This window comes from Myotis yumanensis, unplaced genomic scaffold (assembly GCF_028538775.1).
Source record: "Myotis yumanensis isolate MYYU_CA2020_CCGP unplaced genomic scaffold, mMyoYum1.0.hap1 SCAF_8, whole genome shotgun sequence".
NCBI lineage: Eukaryota > Metazoa > Chordata > Mammalia > Chiroptera > Vespertilionidae > Myotis > Myotis yumanensis.
The window spans coordinates 64,590,117-64,607,127 of NW_027223759.1; positions in this window are offsets into that span (position 1 = coordinate 64,590,117).

Consider the following 17,011-nt stretch of genomic DNA (forward strand, 5'->3'; position numbering starts at 1 on the left):
TACAATGAAAATCTTATGTTCTGCAAGGGACAATGTCAGGAGAATGAGAAGACAGTCCACAAACTGGGAGAAAATATTGCAAAAGACACCTCTGATAAGATTGTTATCCAAAATATACAAAGAGCTCTTAAAACTTAAGAATAAGGAAATAGACAACCTTATTTTAAAAAATGGGTGAAGGATTGTTATAGTAATAAGTTTAGTACATATAAGTAACCTTAATTTGTATTAGTCTGAAACTTCGCTTCTGGGTTTTACTTCTAATACAAAAGGGATTAGTATAAGCAAATTCCATTTTGTGTTGGAGGTGAATGTTAGACGTGAAACCTAACCTACATGCGTGTACCCCGATAAGACCCCTGCGTGTGTATCCCGATAAGTACTTTGCAGACTCCTGCGTGTGTATCCTGATAAGTACTTTGCAGACCCCTGCATGTGTGACCCTGATAAGTACTTTGCAGCCCCCTTCGTGTGTACCCCGATAAGCCCAGAAGGCACCACTGGAGCACACTGATATGAGACACTGAAGACGCCCCTCCATCGGGTATAAAAGAAGGACCCTCACACCAGCAGCTAGACGCCTGTCTGCTCTCCACAGACGAGATGTCCTCCTTACCCCCCTGGAACCTGCCGTTCCTGCTCTGCCCTGAGCCCAGATTTTTAGAGGCCTCTTTTCGAGTCAAGAGACCGAGCACCTGCAGTGGCGTATCTGACGACCTCCGTGTGTCTTTGTCAGCGAGTGTCTCCGGGTGGCCTGCCAAGGACTGAAACCCATCAACTCTCTGGTAAATAAACCTGTGTGATTCTTGCACTCTGTTTGTGTCCTGTGTCTCCTCTCTTCTTAGTTTTGGTTTAAGCTTGGCCTAAATAATGAAGTACCCTTTGACGTCTGTATTGGTATATCCAAATGAGGCGCACTGGGTCACCTGTGCATACGTTCCCATAGAAGTGGAACAAGGATCTTAATAGACATCTCACCAAAAAAGATACACAGAGGGCAAATAAGCATATGAAAATATACTTCATATCATATGTCACATTAAAACAATAATTTACCACTACATATTTATTAGAATGACCAAGATCCAGAATACTGACAGCACTAAAAGTTACTGAGGATACAGAGTAAAAGAAACTCTCATCCTTTTACTGATGAGAATGCAAAATGTACAGCTACTTTAAAAATATTTCTATTTAGACAGATCAATTTATTGTTCCAATTATTTATACAATCATTTTTTGACTCTTGTATGTGTCCTGACAGGGGATTGAACCCACAACCTTGGCATATCAAGATGATGCTCTAACCCAGCGGTTCTCAACCTGTGGGTTGCAACCCCTTTGGGGGTCGAACGACCCTTTCACAGGGGTCGCCTAAGACCATGGGAAAACACATATATAATTACATATTGTTTTTGTGATTAATCACTATGCTTTAATTATATTCAATTTGTAACAATGAAAATACATCCTGCATATCAGATATTTACATTATGATTCACAACAGTAGCAAAATTACAGTTATGAAGCAGCAACAAAAATAATTTTATGGTTGGGGGTCACCACAACATGAGGAACTGTATTAAAGGGTTGCAGCATTAGGAAGGTTGAGAACCACTGCTCTAACCAATTGAACTACCTCCCAGGGCCTGATACAACTCCTTTGGAAGACAGTTTGGTGTCTTCTTAGAGAACTAAATATACCCTTACTATATGATCCAGCAATCATGTGCCTTGGTATTTACCCAAAGAAGTTGAAAATAGGTCCACACAGAAACCTATACATGAAACTTTATAGCAGCTTTAGCTATAATTGCCAAAACTAGGAAAAACCAAGATGCCCTTCAGTAGGTGAATGGATAAATAAACTGTGGTACATCCAGACAATGGAATGTTATCCAGCACTAAAAAGGAAATGATGAAGCCATGAGAAGACATGGAGAAGTCTTAAATGTATATCACTAAGTGAAAGAAGCCAATCTGCAAGGCTACATACTATATGATTCCAATTTTGTGACATCCTGGAAAAGGCAAAAGTATGGAGATAATACAGGACTAGTGATTTCCAGGGGTGGGGGTGGGAAGAGAGGATTTTTAGGTGAGGAACAATACTCTGTATGATACTATAATGATAGATATGTGTTGTTGCACATTTGTCCAAACCCATAGAAAGCAACACCAAGAGCGAACCCTAAGGTAAACTATGGACTTTGGGTGATTTTGATGTCAATGAAGGTTAATGAATTGTAATAAATGTACCACTCTAGTGAGGGATGTTAATAATAGTAAAGACTATACAAGTGTGAAGGCAAGGAGTATATGGAAAATCTCTGTACCTTCTCAATTTTGCTGTGAACCTAAAACTGCTCTGAAAAATGTAGTCACTTCTCCTGTGTGATCAGAGGCTTCAATACTCATAAAAATCCAAAACTCCTCATTTTATAAATGAGAATCCTGAGAAAAAAAAGGGTTGAAACTTAATGGCCAAAGCTCCACTGGTGGTCAGCAGAAGAGCTGGGGCCCTGACTCTTGGTTCTAAATGAACAGCTTCCTGGTCTCCTTGCTCTGCACTATTGCCTCTGGCAAACAGTGCTTCCAAAGATAGATTGAATAGAGTTTTAAACACAATGTTCTTAAAACCCTTCAGGGAAAAGATCAAATAAGTATGCTAATTCAGACCTCTTTTTTTTCTCCATGAATATACAGAGCTATGTGATCCAATAGTGTACATTCCTAGTACGTCTGTGTCAGGTCTGCCTCACATCATCTGTACTTGGTTGGGGAAGAATTCAGGAAATATCAACAACAATAATAGTCATTTCTCAAATAAATGAATAACTTAAAAAAATAATTGATGATGTTTTGGTCAGAAAATAAGTGCCCCTTCAGGGAAAAGCAGCTGGTGCTACAAGACCCACTTCTGCAAGTTTGCATGGCAAAGAGAATGCCAAATTTGTGTCATTACTATTAAAATCAGTAAATCAAGAATGTTTGCTTTAAAAACAGAATTGATGGTGCTAGCATTCAGTAACCACTTTTGGTGGCAGGTTTGCTGGATGGGTGAGTGGCTGGAATACTAGCAGCCCCATTAGTGTTTCTTAGCCGTTGGGCTGACTACTTACACTTGCAAACAGATAGGCAAGAGGCAAGCAAAAACCATGGAGGCAATATGTCTTCTTAACTTAAGATTTTTGTTTTGCTTTGTAATTCCAACCTCTAGTTTTGCCTCTATTTGATCCTTCAGTAAGGGAACTTGAATTGTTTTGCATTTGCTCTTGTTTAAAGTCTATGTACATGCAACAAAGAAAGTTAATGTAGAAAAAACATTTCCCACTGCTTAAGGTTCTTGTGTGTTTTTTTTTAAAAATTTTTTCTTTCTCTTTTCTTGTTTTTAAGAACAGAAAATCTCCATTGTTACAATCACCGATCATTTTGGAATCATCTTGTGAATTATACCAATGGTAATCCCTTTAGAAAGATAAAAATTTTTTAGGTTTTTGCCAATTGAAGTATTCAGTGTAAAAACAGATTTCTCCAAATTTAGCAAATTGTTGGTTCATTTACTAACCATGTTTGTTTCACGTATTTGCATTTGTCAGACAAACACTGAGAATATATATCTTAATTTTATTGCAAAACTACCATTTCCAGGCATACCGTGAAATTATAATTTATGTTCCTGAGATTTTTGTAGTTTTAGAATGATCGTTTCAATTTAGCCCTAGGTACTTCATACCATTATGCTAGGAACACTTCCAGTTTAAACATATATAATTTATTTTAACAGATTTTGCTTGGAGTACACAAATGAAATGTAACAGTCATTACAGAGATTGTCTTAGTTCATTTACTTAACATGAATCCATGTCCTCGTTTCCTTTATTCTGTGCTTGACTTTTGGCTGGGCTTCTGTTCTCTGCTTTGATGCAAATTGCAGGTTGAAGGAGACTCCCAGCATGAGGTCCCTTTTTGGATAATCCTGGCAAATGACACGTGTGCATTATTCAAATATTCTGTATATTTTATTTTTAAAATATATTTTATTGATTTTTTACAGAGAGGAAGGGAGAGGGACAGAGAGCTAGAAACATTGATGAGAGAGTAACATCGATCAGCTGCCTCCTGCACACTCCCCACTGGGGATGTGCCCGCAACCAAGGTACATGCCCTTGACCGGATTCGAACCTGGGACCCTTCAGTCCGCAGGCCAATGCTTTATCCACTGAGCCAAACCGATTAGGGCTCTGTATATTTTAGATAGTTCCTTCTGAAAAATCACATTTCCAAATTGATCATTCCTCCATTTCTAAGCCCTTTACATGTGGAACCCTTCTTTGCTGAAAAACCCCTAAACAGCCTTGATCTTGAGAGCTTTCTCCTTGGGAGATGACGGCTTGGTATTTTGAAGTTATTTTACCTTTATTCAGAAAGTGATTCAAAACTCAACTTCTAATTAGAGTTCCCATTCTCTCTCAAGCAGAACAGATCAAACAAACTAAGGTGGAGATTCTACATGTCACGGCTCCGTGAGTTTTCAGCAGGAATTACACAGCATTGAGCAGATAAACTTAAATAATGTGAAAACTTTGTATAATAGGCTCTGTGTTGAACCCTTGCCCAGCAAGGTTAGGCCTCCAAATATTTATATTGGGTCTGTGTCACCTTTGCACACCAAACCTTTGTGGCTTATTATGTATTGTCAAGCTCAGTACACATGGCATGCAAAGTATTTTTTTCTTTCTTTTTGCTTAGAACAGCGGTTCTCAACCTGTGGGTCGCGACCCTTTTGGCAGTCGAACGACCCTTTCACAGGGGTTGCCTAAGACCATCCTGCATATCAGATATTTACATTACGATTCATAACAGTAGCAATATTACAGTTATGAAGTAGCAACGAAAATAATTTTATGGTTGGGTCACAACATGAGGAACTGTATTTAAAGGGCCAGAAGGTTGAGAACCCTGGCTTGGAAGGATGTTTGAGGAGGATCTCACTATATGTAGCTGTTTATTGCTTGAAAAGATTTTATGCCATTGAAATTGGAATTCTATAGAGCAATTATCAAGAACGTAACAGAGATTTTGGATTCAGCAAACAGGCGGGGCTCGAAAATTAGGTTTTCATCAGTGTGAATAAATCTCTCTACAGGATTAAGGTAGCAGAGCAAGCTTTGGCAGATTTGTATGCACTGCGTACTGAGCTTTCATAAGATGCCATAAGGAGTTGTACAACTTCCCTGGCAGAAGCTGAAAAATAAAGACGGCATTCTGGGAGTGTGATGGGTTGTTAGGTGACTTTGCTCCAGGCGACCAAATAAAAATGGCACATGTCATTAGCCTTATGGAGAGAGGGTGGAAAATATCTTTCTCCAAAATTATGTCCTCTTTTGATTTATTCTGTGGTCCCTTTTGTTTGTCTCATATTTCTGAAAGAGGCCTGTGATGGGGCTGCTCTAGGGATCATCCCTTTTTTAACCTGACATGTTGAATTCTGTATGCTGCATACATGTTTTTTCTTTGATATTAAACACTTTCCAAGCATTGAATTAATCTTGCTGTTTTAAAAAAATAGTCTTAAGATAGCAAAAACAATTAAAATGGCTATGTATCTTTGCAAATCAGAAGCCCACAGATCATATTTGAAAAATGAATACTATTTAGCACCAGATGAGATGCTCTGGCTTCTTTGTGGATGATGTATTGATGGTGCTTCCAGCTTTTGTTTGTGCCCATACCCTCTATTATCTTTGATATTCAGTCTTCAGAGGGGAAAGATGAAGTATAGCTTCATAGGGAGGCACAGGGGTAATAAGAAGGTGGAAGTGACTTCAGTGGATAAAGAGCCGCCAAGCACTGGCCCGCAGGCTCTCATTACATAGAGGTTGGAGGAGCACAATAAAAAGATCAAATTCAGCAGAGATAAACGTCACGCATCATCCTAGCTGATCGATAACCGGCTTCTGAGAGTAACCACTCTCAGCTGAACTGTATCAGTCTCTCCCGGAGACTCGCCGAGGAGGGAAGATCACATCCCTTTTGCGATTGGAGGCCTTTAAAGTAAGCAAACCGATAGAGACACAGGCGTGTTGCAATGATTTCTCTCTAGCATTTTGCAGGTCTGCTTTATTGACAGACGTACGGTAATTTCACCAACGCAAGCAGCATGAATTAAGAAAAATCACACCACTAGGTAAATTATGCCATTTCTACCAGATTTCTCACAGCCACCCTACTCAACACTGTCGTTTTAACGGGAATTTATATAAAGAGGAACATTATTTTTGATACAATACTGAACTTGCAGGTTTCTAAAGCGAATACGTTAGAACAGTCTGAGCATGTTCTGACTAGAACAAAGTCTCAGCGATGGCTTCCAGTCAAGCATAGCTACATATTTCATTTAGACATTTCTAGAATGAAAACGAGAGGGAAATTTTAAGAGGCCTTAAACCCTATCTCCCTACCCATTCCTTCAAGTATAATTTTAGGTAAGTGTAATGTACAGAAAATAAGCATCCAAATAAACTCATTTGATTACATGGCTTTTCTGTCTAGGAATTATGGAAGCAGGATGGTTTATTTGATCTTAGGATATAATATTACTGAAAGTTTTTTCTAAGGCTAATAAAAAGGAAATGCAATAGATACATTAAAATGTCTGAAACAGGCTCATGAGTTAGAACACTGAGCTCATTGCACTTAAAGTGTGGAAGTCAGAATTCTGACTCCACTAAGCAGTGAGTCTCTGTGTTTGTGTCTATTCATGTGAGTGTATGTGCACATGTGTATGTACATGTGTTTGTGCATGTGAGTGTGTGTGTGTGTGTGTGTGTGTAAAGTGAGAGGTTGCTCTAGGGAAAGAAATTTCGTTGGCTCAATATTTTAGAGCATGCTGCTTTAGAAAAACACCTTTTAGTTGGCATTTAAACTTTTCTATTAATACAAGTGAGGATAAGAATGACAATTTTCTTTTCAGGGGACCATTTACTGTCATTCTCATCAGTATTTAACCATTGGGAAGCAAGGGAGGCCTTTTAGGTTATCTCAAGGATCGTTTAAAATCCGTGCTAATGTGAATCAAACTTTCATCTGAGAAAACTTGGAAAACCTGTCTGGCTAGGAAGCTTTTCTTCTTTTCTCCTCCTCTCCCCCTCCCTTCGTAGAGTTTGGATCTGTGAGCCCAGGGCAGGTTTAATTATAATTAGTTAATGTTAGTTAATTAGGTAATATTCACATAGTGCTTTGAAGATGAAAAGTATTTTAGAAATGCTAAGTGCTATCATTATTAATATCAGCAAAGGGGGGAAATTAAGCACGACGAACAGTTTTAGAATCTGTAGAATCTGAACATGAAGTGTTTGGTGCCATGTGACTCTCCAGTTCCACCATCTCATCTCTTCCTGATAGAAAGTGAAGCAGCCTTTGTCTTCATTGTTTTGGTGTCCAGAGCTCCCTTCCTCCTTCCCTGTCTTATGCTGTCACTGCTCAAAGCAGTGAGAAGTCAATCTCAGGCTGAACACTTCCCCAAATATATATATACTTGAGAATGTATACTCACATGTGTGTATGTTCACACTCATGAGCTCAGCCTTCAATGTGAGCTCATGCTCAGGTTTATTTCCCAACTCAGAGATGTTCCACAGGCTCCCACTCTTCTACCTTCAACTTTTCTTGTTCCAAGTAAAAAGTAACATCTCTTCCTTGCAAACCCAGGGAATTCTCTTAGTTGTAACTGAAATGCAGACTTTAGAGGCACCGCCTTCTAAGCTTTAGGAATTCATGGCCAGTCAGAACAGAAATCTTTTATAGGCCATGTTATATCTGAACGGCACTTCACACAACTTTTTATTAGCTAAGCCGAGGAAAGCAGGTTGATATAATCTCTGATGTACAGAGGAAGAAAGCTGGCCAGGGCCAGCGGTAAGTCCAGGTGACTTCCACCAAACTGTCCTCCAAACAGAAATTACATTCCTCGTAGATTTAATTCTGAAGAAGCTTATAACAAACAATAGGTTGGAGCTTGGGATCTTGGAATAAAATAAATAGTATATGGTGGTAGAGAGACTAAAGTTTAGAAACAGGATTCAGGGCCTACATTGTCATCTCACACTGGACGTCTACAGAAGTGTAGATGATGTTTGCGTGATCAAAGGTCACAGAAAGTCATTTAGGAAACTCTCGCCTCATGATTCCTCACTTCTTGTTTAGCTCATCAATTCCTTGCTCCCTTTCCTTCACATAAATAGTTTAGGTGGGAGTAGTAGCAGGGAAATGGCATGGAAATGTCTTGAAATTGAGTTAAATTGTACCCAAAGTCCAAATTGGTTTCTTAGTGTTTGGTGGAGTAATTTGTGTATCTCACCTTAGGGCTAATGAGCACTTCACTTTGGCACTTGGAAATAGACACATTCAGATCATGTTAATCAAACATAATTAACTTTCAAGGAAGGAGGCTAGAAGAGCAAGCCAAAACAAATATGCTAAAATAGAACAAAGATGAATACAAAGTCCTGCAGTTAAAAAAAATCAGCTTACACATACATAGAATAACTGTGGCTTATTAAAACAAAGCAAGACACAACAGCATCCACCCAACTTGTAAGACTTCAGTTGATTAAAAGCTCCATAGGTATGCAGCGAAGTGGCCTGAATGAGAAGGCGCTGAGGCCTCAGCTCTATGGGGCAAGTGTCCAGCCCCAAGGTTGGAGGAGGGCTGTTGTGGTCTGGTGAGAACATTTCCCAAACACTGAGTTTTCCTAGGCTTTGAATTTGGAGAATGCTTGACTGTCTTGTGAGGAATGGTTGAACTGGGAGGGATTTAGCCCAGAAAAGAAAAGTAAAGGTTCTGGAGATAGGATGACATTTAACATTTTAAAAATTGTTTTAAATATTTAAAAGCCTATCATCTGGAGGAGAGATTAGGCTTAGAATGACTGTGGTCCAGGAAAAAAATGATGAGTCAAGTAATGGTTCTGGACTTCAAAACCCTCCACGATGAGGACCAGATCTTATCCTTCATGCTGGTCTTCACTGCTCCTTATCAGAATCTTTGCCATCCATGCTATGTTGCTTCACTGTTCCCCCAGTGCACCTTCCTAATCACTTCAAGGGCCCTCCCTTCTGCTTTTCTGTTCAGCTGACTCCTTCCAAGTCTTGCCTAAAGGTTCTCAACCTTGGCTGCATATTAGAAATACCTAGAGAGCTTCTACTGCCAGAGGCTCTGATTTAATTGGGTAGGGGTTGGGCCCAGGCATCGGTATTATTTTAAAGCTTTCCAGGTGATTTTAATAGAAACCAGGTGTGAAGGACCCCCAGTTAGCCACAACTGGACTTTGGCGATGCATGACTTGATTTCACTAGTTCTGACCTCCTGCTGGGACGCTCATAATTAATATAATATTTGATTTAATTTATTCAACAGGAAAAAAACTACCTGCTTTGTATTGTTGATTTTATTTCAGAGTGCATTCATCTCACCTCTTCAGCAGGATCCTAAATCCCTTGGATGTGCTTTATATTCCATATTCCTTTCTCTCCAAAGCACAGCAAATACAATGCTTTCCATGTTGAACTGGGCATGTGGAAATTTTTCTTTAAATTATTTTAGAAAATCAATAAATACTTGTTACTCACGTGACAAATAATATATGAATTTTGATTCTTGATACTAAATTTATGAAAGTCACTCTATCTGGAAATGTATGTAAAAATGGGGTGGAATGTGTAAGTTTAGCTAAGTTATTGTATAAGAAAACACATTAAGGAACTCAAGAGCATTTTGGATGCATTTATTTTTGCAGTAAGATATCATGTAGGTAAATTGTGATGGTTCATCAATAGTGCCACTTGAAAGAAACAGAATAACTGAATTTGGCTGACCCCGGAAGTGACTTAGCATGACTTTACCTACGGGTAGTTGGGACAAGGTTAATTATTTCTGGCTAATGAGACTATCTTTGCTTTCTTTATTATCTGAGGGAGGGTGGATATTTGAATCATTGGGCTGAATTTGAGCTCTACAGGTGGATTTGTGCAAGCCAGAACAAAAATGAATGCCAAGAAACTGATGGAGTAACTAAACTGTTAATAAATTCCAGGGCCACCTAATAATAATACTTTGTATTTATATAGCGTCTTTCTTGGAGGAGCTCAAAGTACTTTATGGGCTCAGAAAGTTAATCAAGTTGGGAATTTTTCAATCATTGTGGGAGTGAGATCCAGGCTACAAACCCCCAAGCTGTAAAGCTTGCTTTCCTTATTTACACATGTGGACCCTGTTAGTGAGGGGACTTCAAAAAGTCCGAGGCTCCTTGGCTTTGGAGGCCTTGTAACCTGCAGTGAACTGCCATTCATTTCTGGCCAGCTGGTGAAAGGATCCTAACAATGTTTAAAATATTCTAACCAATGAAAACATTTAAAAAAATCATATGCAGCCTGAATGGCAATACATTGTCACCATGACAATTGCTGAAATATAATGATCCCTGTGTTTGTGTTTTTAGTTATTATAGGAATAATTGTGAGGGGGAAGAGTACATTTTACTTTAAGTTTCATTTATTGAAAAAAATGTTGTTTCTTTTTAATATGTATAATCTCTAAGCAATAGAAATGACTGGGGAGGTAGAGGTTTCCACCGAGTAGTTAAGAGTAAGAGGCTAAAAATAAGTATCTTGTGACAAAAGTGTTAAGTGGCACCTTGATTGTTTTCATAGCAATGAGGAAGGATATCATTTCATGGAGGAGCTCTTACAGTAAGAGCTTTCAAACATAAACAAGAAATGCACCCTGTGATGGGATTTTGGAATTTGGTTAATAATGAGAATCTTGCAGATTATCTATGCCATCAAAGACTGATGTGTAAATGTCATCTTCAAATCTGTGACCTGTGGGCTATTGTAGTCCTTGCTTTGGAACTCCTTTCTTAGCACTTGGATTTGCAAGACTTTTTTTTTTTTTTTTTTGTGGAGCTTGATTTTGTCTAGGCAGCAAATTTCTTTTTCTGGGGTCCTGGGGACTTGTGTTGCATGTAGCAAGGTTTTATGTATCTTTTAAAGAGGCAGATGGAGTTGACTTTGAGCATCTGCCATATTATAGTGGAGTGGGTCTTCCAAAATTAGAATATAAGCTCTTCAAAGAGACTGTAAGTCCAAGCATAGTGGAATGAAAATTACTGGGCTTGGTAGCATTTGTTGATTGATTTTCTTAATACAAGTTTCAAAAGGGGAGGCAGATCTGGGCTCAAATTCTGATGCCTGCAATTAGCTTTGTGACCTTGGACAAGTCACGGAAATGTTCCTTTGAAATGCAGTTTTAGTATCTGCCTAACAGGATTGCTAGAAGAATTAAATGACAGTTGGTTTTTATGGGAAAATAGGAACTCCTTTACAATACAACTAACAAGTGCATTGTAGAGCTGGGATCACCAAACCCAAAAACAAGACAGAAGAGAAGTCTTTAAAAAGCCAATGAATAGTCTGAAGGAATATGGGTTCCTCTGATGTTCCTCACCAGCCCTCTGCATTGCATATTGAGAATGCTCTATCCCTGGTCTTAGAGCCCGCAGCCAGCTGCTACCACTGTGTGTTCATGACCACAGGCTCTGCAATCTGCTGGCCACCAGCCAGGGGTTGACTTTGGGCTTATGCCGAGTTGGGGTGGGGTCAGTGAGACAGTTGCCATGATGTACATACCATGTGTAGGTGAACATAGAAGTGAGTAAGAGAAGTAAATTCTTCCCTAAAGGTCTTGCCTAAAGGAAGTAAATTGCGTCATAAGAGAATTTTATTTCAGACATCCTGTTTGCCTTACGTTCTTCCTCCCCAGGACAACTCTTTTCCAGGCACAGATGATCCTTGTCATCTATCTCCTCCCTGTTATCACTCAACCTTCCCCTTCACATCAAACCCACTCTCAAGAAAGCAGCTATTTAGACTTTGTGTGAAATCAAGTTAACAGTATTACCTTCCCCAGGTGTGTCTGCAACTTGAGGTTTTTATAGCAAGTTGTGGAACTCTGCCCCTATTAAGGGGATTACAGACAATTCCAGAATTTTCTGGGAAAGGGCCCATGGGGGCAGGCTCCAACTGGAAGTCTTGGAAGAGTGCCATGTCCTCAGGCTTCATGGGCTGGCCTTCTGGGCCTTATAGTCCTCAAGGCCAATGTTTCCCAGGGAGGTCCTCATTTCAGGGAGGTATTCTATTCTGTGTGTAAAAACATTTTCTTGGTTGGTGGGTTTGGTTTGGGAAATAAAATTTTGTCTGGTGTACAGTAGGCACTTTATTCTTATTTTGATGAATATGTTAGATATATATACAGACAACATACACAAATGCTTCTATTTCTTAATGCTAAGTTGGTCCCCTATTCTTCTTGGGTAGCTACAGTTCCTGCCTAGGCCTCCATGCTTAGGGTATTGTAGATTGTTATTCATAGCATACTCAAGCTGTGCAGTAATTCTATCTATCATCTATTTATCTATCTATCTATCCATCCAATTATCCATTATAAAGAAAATAGAGGAGAGAGTGGCTTTTAGACATTTTCTTTGAACAGTTCAAGATTTTGGATAGCTCTTCTTACCTTGCTCCTTCAGGAAACTGGGCTTAATAAGTTTCAGGACAAAGTGTGAAACGCTGCCTCTTTCAACAGTGCTGATGGTGGAAGGGCCTCTTGGGATTTGTGTTGCAGGCTGCTAGCATTTTGTTTTGATGTTATTGCTGCTGTTCTGGGTTTTAAATATTTTAATAAAAAATTTTATTGTGTTTGTGGACTGGCTTTTAGCAAAGACTGCAGTTTAAAAGATTCTAATAAATAAATGAGAGATGTGTATAAAGGGAACTAAAACTGAAACCTAGTTAACTTACACTTGCAAAGTATTTCATAAAACAATAGATTCTGATGTTGTTTCAGAGGTGAAGTGTGTGACTAGTTTGGTCCTGGAGAAATAGATTATGCCTCTTTCAGAGCTATTACAATCACAAAAGTCTGCAAATTCTTAGTTGGTTTGGTGAGTATTTGATTGTCTCCTTCTTTCAAGATAGTAATTATTATCGTAATGGGGTCTCTGTTTCAGAGCACAACCTGATTATATAGAACAAAGATGACGAAGAAAGTGATGATTTCCCTAAAAATCCAGCCTTGTGTAAATTCTTCCTTTTACAAATAAGTGATTAAAAAAACCTGATCCACAAGAGCTCTCTGTTTATAAATTTGTGAATAGGCCTAAACATCTAAACATATGTGGAAAACATTTCTAATGAGAAATAGAGCTCATTTTGTGAACTGTACTCCTTCCTCCCACCTCTGGGTTTTGATGCCTTAGGGCCTTTCCACAAAAATTGAACTTACACAATCAACTAGGTGATTCACACAGTGCTTTAAAAATGCATTCTCATTTCCGCGTGGTGCTGCCAGGAGCACTGTAGGATTGTGCGGGCTTATCTCCTCCTATGCTCTTAAACACTGAAAAATAAAATGGAATGTAATTATGAAACTCAGTGGTGCTGGTCATTTCCCAGTTTGTTCTCAGACTGATTCCCTGACCTTCTCAGGCTCTGCTCTGTGTAGACAGGATCAACCAGAGAGAGGAAGGAGCAGGAATTTGGAGGGTGGAAGGAATGAGGGGAGTTTGGGTACTCTCTCCTCTTCGATGTATCAGGTAGCAACTTTTGCAGTGTTTCCAGCTAACAAACAGCCCCTCTTTTTGTGGTCCCAGCTCCCCACAGGCAGGCTTACCTGGACCCAGCTGTCTCCAGGATGCCCCAGCCTCTGGGATCTGGCACTACCACCTCCTGCCCTCTATCCCTTTTTATAGTAAAAACAACAACAACAAAATTATTCTCTTAATTCTACATATTGCATGACTATTATAAAAACACGGAAACAAAACTATAAAAAGGAAATGTTAAGTTACCTGAAATTCTAGTACCAAGCAATAACCATAAGCAAGATAATAATATATTTCCTTCCTGTATTCTTCTGCTATAAATACGTATATAGTGGGCATACTTTCGGAAACATCTACTAGATGCTATTAGTGGCTTTTCAGGGCTATAATTTGTGGATGAGCTTCTGTGATAAAAGCCTGTGCTATCAGAATATCAGTCCAGGTACCAGGATGATGGGTATAAATGCCAAGATACAGCAAGCCATTGGCCATGGATATGGCCATCTGACCCTCTACACACACACACACACACACACACACACACACACACACACACACTTGCCCTGAAGGCCACTTCCAGGGTAGGTGTCCTGGGAAGAAGTCCCAATCTACAGATTGTCCATTGCAGATGAAGACTGACCAGCTTCAAAGGTTTCTAGCTATAGGGAGGTAGGCTCCTGTAGCAACTGTAGCAGCTGTCCCTTGAGGAGAAAAATAGCAATGGTAAACCCTGCTGCCTTTCTTCTGAAGAGCTCAAGATTTTCGGGCATTCTCTAACTAATTGTTTCTTCATGGCTGTGAAGGAGAGGGGAAGTCGTTTTCATTCCTTCTCTGTAAATGGGGAATCTGGGGCCAGTGAGGTGACTGTGACCAAAGCCACTGATCCATCGTCTGACTCCATAGATTCTGGGGTGGGGCCAAGTAATGTGTATTTTTCCCAAATACATTGTGTCACTGGGTTTGGGAACTGTTGCATTTGGAACCTTGTTACAGTCACACTGGCTGGTCTAATTGTTTAAACCCATGCAAAGCATCTCATGTACTGCTCCTTATGAAAACTTTTTAATCTTTACAAGAGGATATGCCTACTGATCTTAAGGAGAGGGGAAGGGGAAGGGAGGGAGTAAAGGAGATTGAGCTGAGAGAGAGAGACATCAGAAAACATTGATTGGTTGCCTTCCATAAGTGCCCTGACTAGGGATTGAACCCACAACCTAGGTATGTGCCCAAACCGAGAATTAAACCCTCAGCCTCTCTGTGTATGGGACAGTGCTCCAACCAACTGAGCCACATGAGCCAGGTCTCTTTATGAAATTTTTGTGTTCTTTGAAATGTTAGTCCTTCACTCCTAGGCTGGCTAAATTGGGGATATTCTGGCCTTTCTTGGCCATGATTGATCTTCCTGCTTCTGGTTTTCTGTATAGATGGTTTTCTGTGCTAGTTGATTTGCCTCATTGGGTGCAGGTGAGTCCTGTCTTTTGGAATCAAAAGGTGGGCCCATACTTGTGATGATTAATAGGCAAGTTCTGGGAAATGTCAGAAATAGGTCAAAGCTCCTCTCTGGATTCTTTCCATCTTCTTTTGGGCCCTGCTAGCTCTGGTATCATGAGATTTCCCACTGTGCTCTACCCTGGTTTGTACTCTCTATTAGCACAAATTGGTCTCTAAATGATAAAAGAATATAAAATACCTGACTTTTTCCTCTCTTTGAAATACTTTGGTCCTAGGCCTGATTTCCTCAGTGACTGGGCGGTTAGCTAATTTGAACTATTAGGTTTGTGGAGAAAAAGTGGGAGATATATATTGCTGCAAAACAAACTAACGCAATACTGAGTGGCTTAAAGCAACAAACATTTATGAACTTCATAGTTTCTTCGGGTCAAGAATTTGGGAGGAATTTAGGTGGATGGTCCTGATTTTTGGTCTTTCATGAGGTTGTAGTCAGGATATTGGCTGGGGCTTCAGACATCCCAAGGCTAGACAACAGGTGGAGGATCAGCTTCCAGGGTGGCTCACTCCCATGGCTAGAGGCTGGAGACCTCAGTTTCTCTCTTGGTAAGCTCTTCACAGGGCTGAGTGCCTCATGGCATGGCAGCTCGTTTCCTTCAGAGTGAGTGATATAGAAGAGTGTATGGAAGAAGTCACACCCACCTTTTATGTCCTAATTTCAGAAGCCACGGGGTCTTACTGTCACTTCTACCACATTCTTTTAGCTAAAAGAGTCACTAAATACTTAGGAGAAGGGCAATTTGGCTCCACCTTTTGAAGGAAGAAGCATCAAAGAAATTATGGATATGTTTTTAAACCACCCCAGTGGATAACCCTTTAGTTTACTAACTCTTCCTTAAGTTGTTCAAAGCTTAATACACTTTAGAACTCCCTTCTCTGACCTATGACTTTAGAGAGGGCATAACGGGGACATTTCAGTTTCTGGTTGATTTTTAATACCCTCTCCTATCTGTGATGTACACATCAGCACGTACACACACATTCACATACATGCAATCACCCTTGCTGGTCCTGGACCAGGTCCACATCTGGTGAGTCATCTGACCACTGCTGCGAGCAAAGCTCCTCTCCCACAGGGCCTTCCCCACCCCCATTCCCAGTCAGGCCTGGTCTCTCTGGTTTCTGACTTTCATGTTGAATACTTTATCCTGGTAATCCTATTCTTTGTCCTGAGTTTGGCCTTGAAGAAAAGCAGAGCAAGAATTGGAGTGACATTTGTGAGAAGGAGGAAATCTTTTCCTTCCGCCTATGTATTCAGGAGTTGTGATATCCCCTATATCCTAGCAACAGTCTTGGAGGTGAGGCAATGCTTTGTGAGAATCAAAGCAAGTCTGACTGTAGCTGCATGAGTATTGAAAAGGCCTTTGAAAGATGAAAAAAAGTGCCAATTATATGTCTTTGAATTGGATTCCATCCAAGCCCTCCCTGAAGGAATCCCATTTGCCTGGTGTCTGAAAAGGGACCGGGAGGGGAGGAAAGAAGCCTGGAATGAGGCAAGGACTGCCCGAGCACAAGGAGCAATGCCTTTTGTCACAGAATGATATCTGTTTCCCAGGTTAGGTCAGCGAAATGAGACAGATGGATAAACTAAGGATTATGGCTTTGTCACGCTTCATCAGGACATCACACGTTAAAGGCTTGTAAATCACCTATGAAAATTGCCATTAATCAATGGTGAAGAGGAACAAGAAAGTTTCTCTGTGTAGGTCAGATATGCAAAGGAAGCAGCAACAGAAATTGCCCTCAGGAGGAGACTCACTTCCAAACTCTCCTCTGCGTCTAGTGTGAGGAAGACCTGCTTTTGTAAGCCCCTGGAATGAAGATCTCATTATATT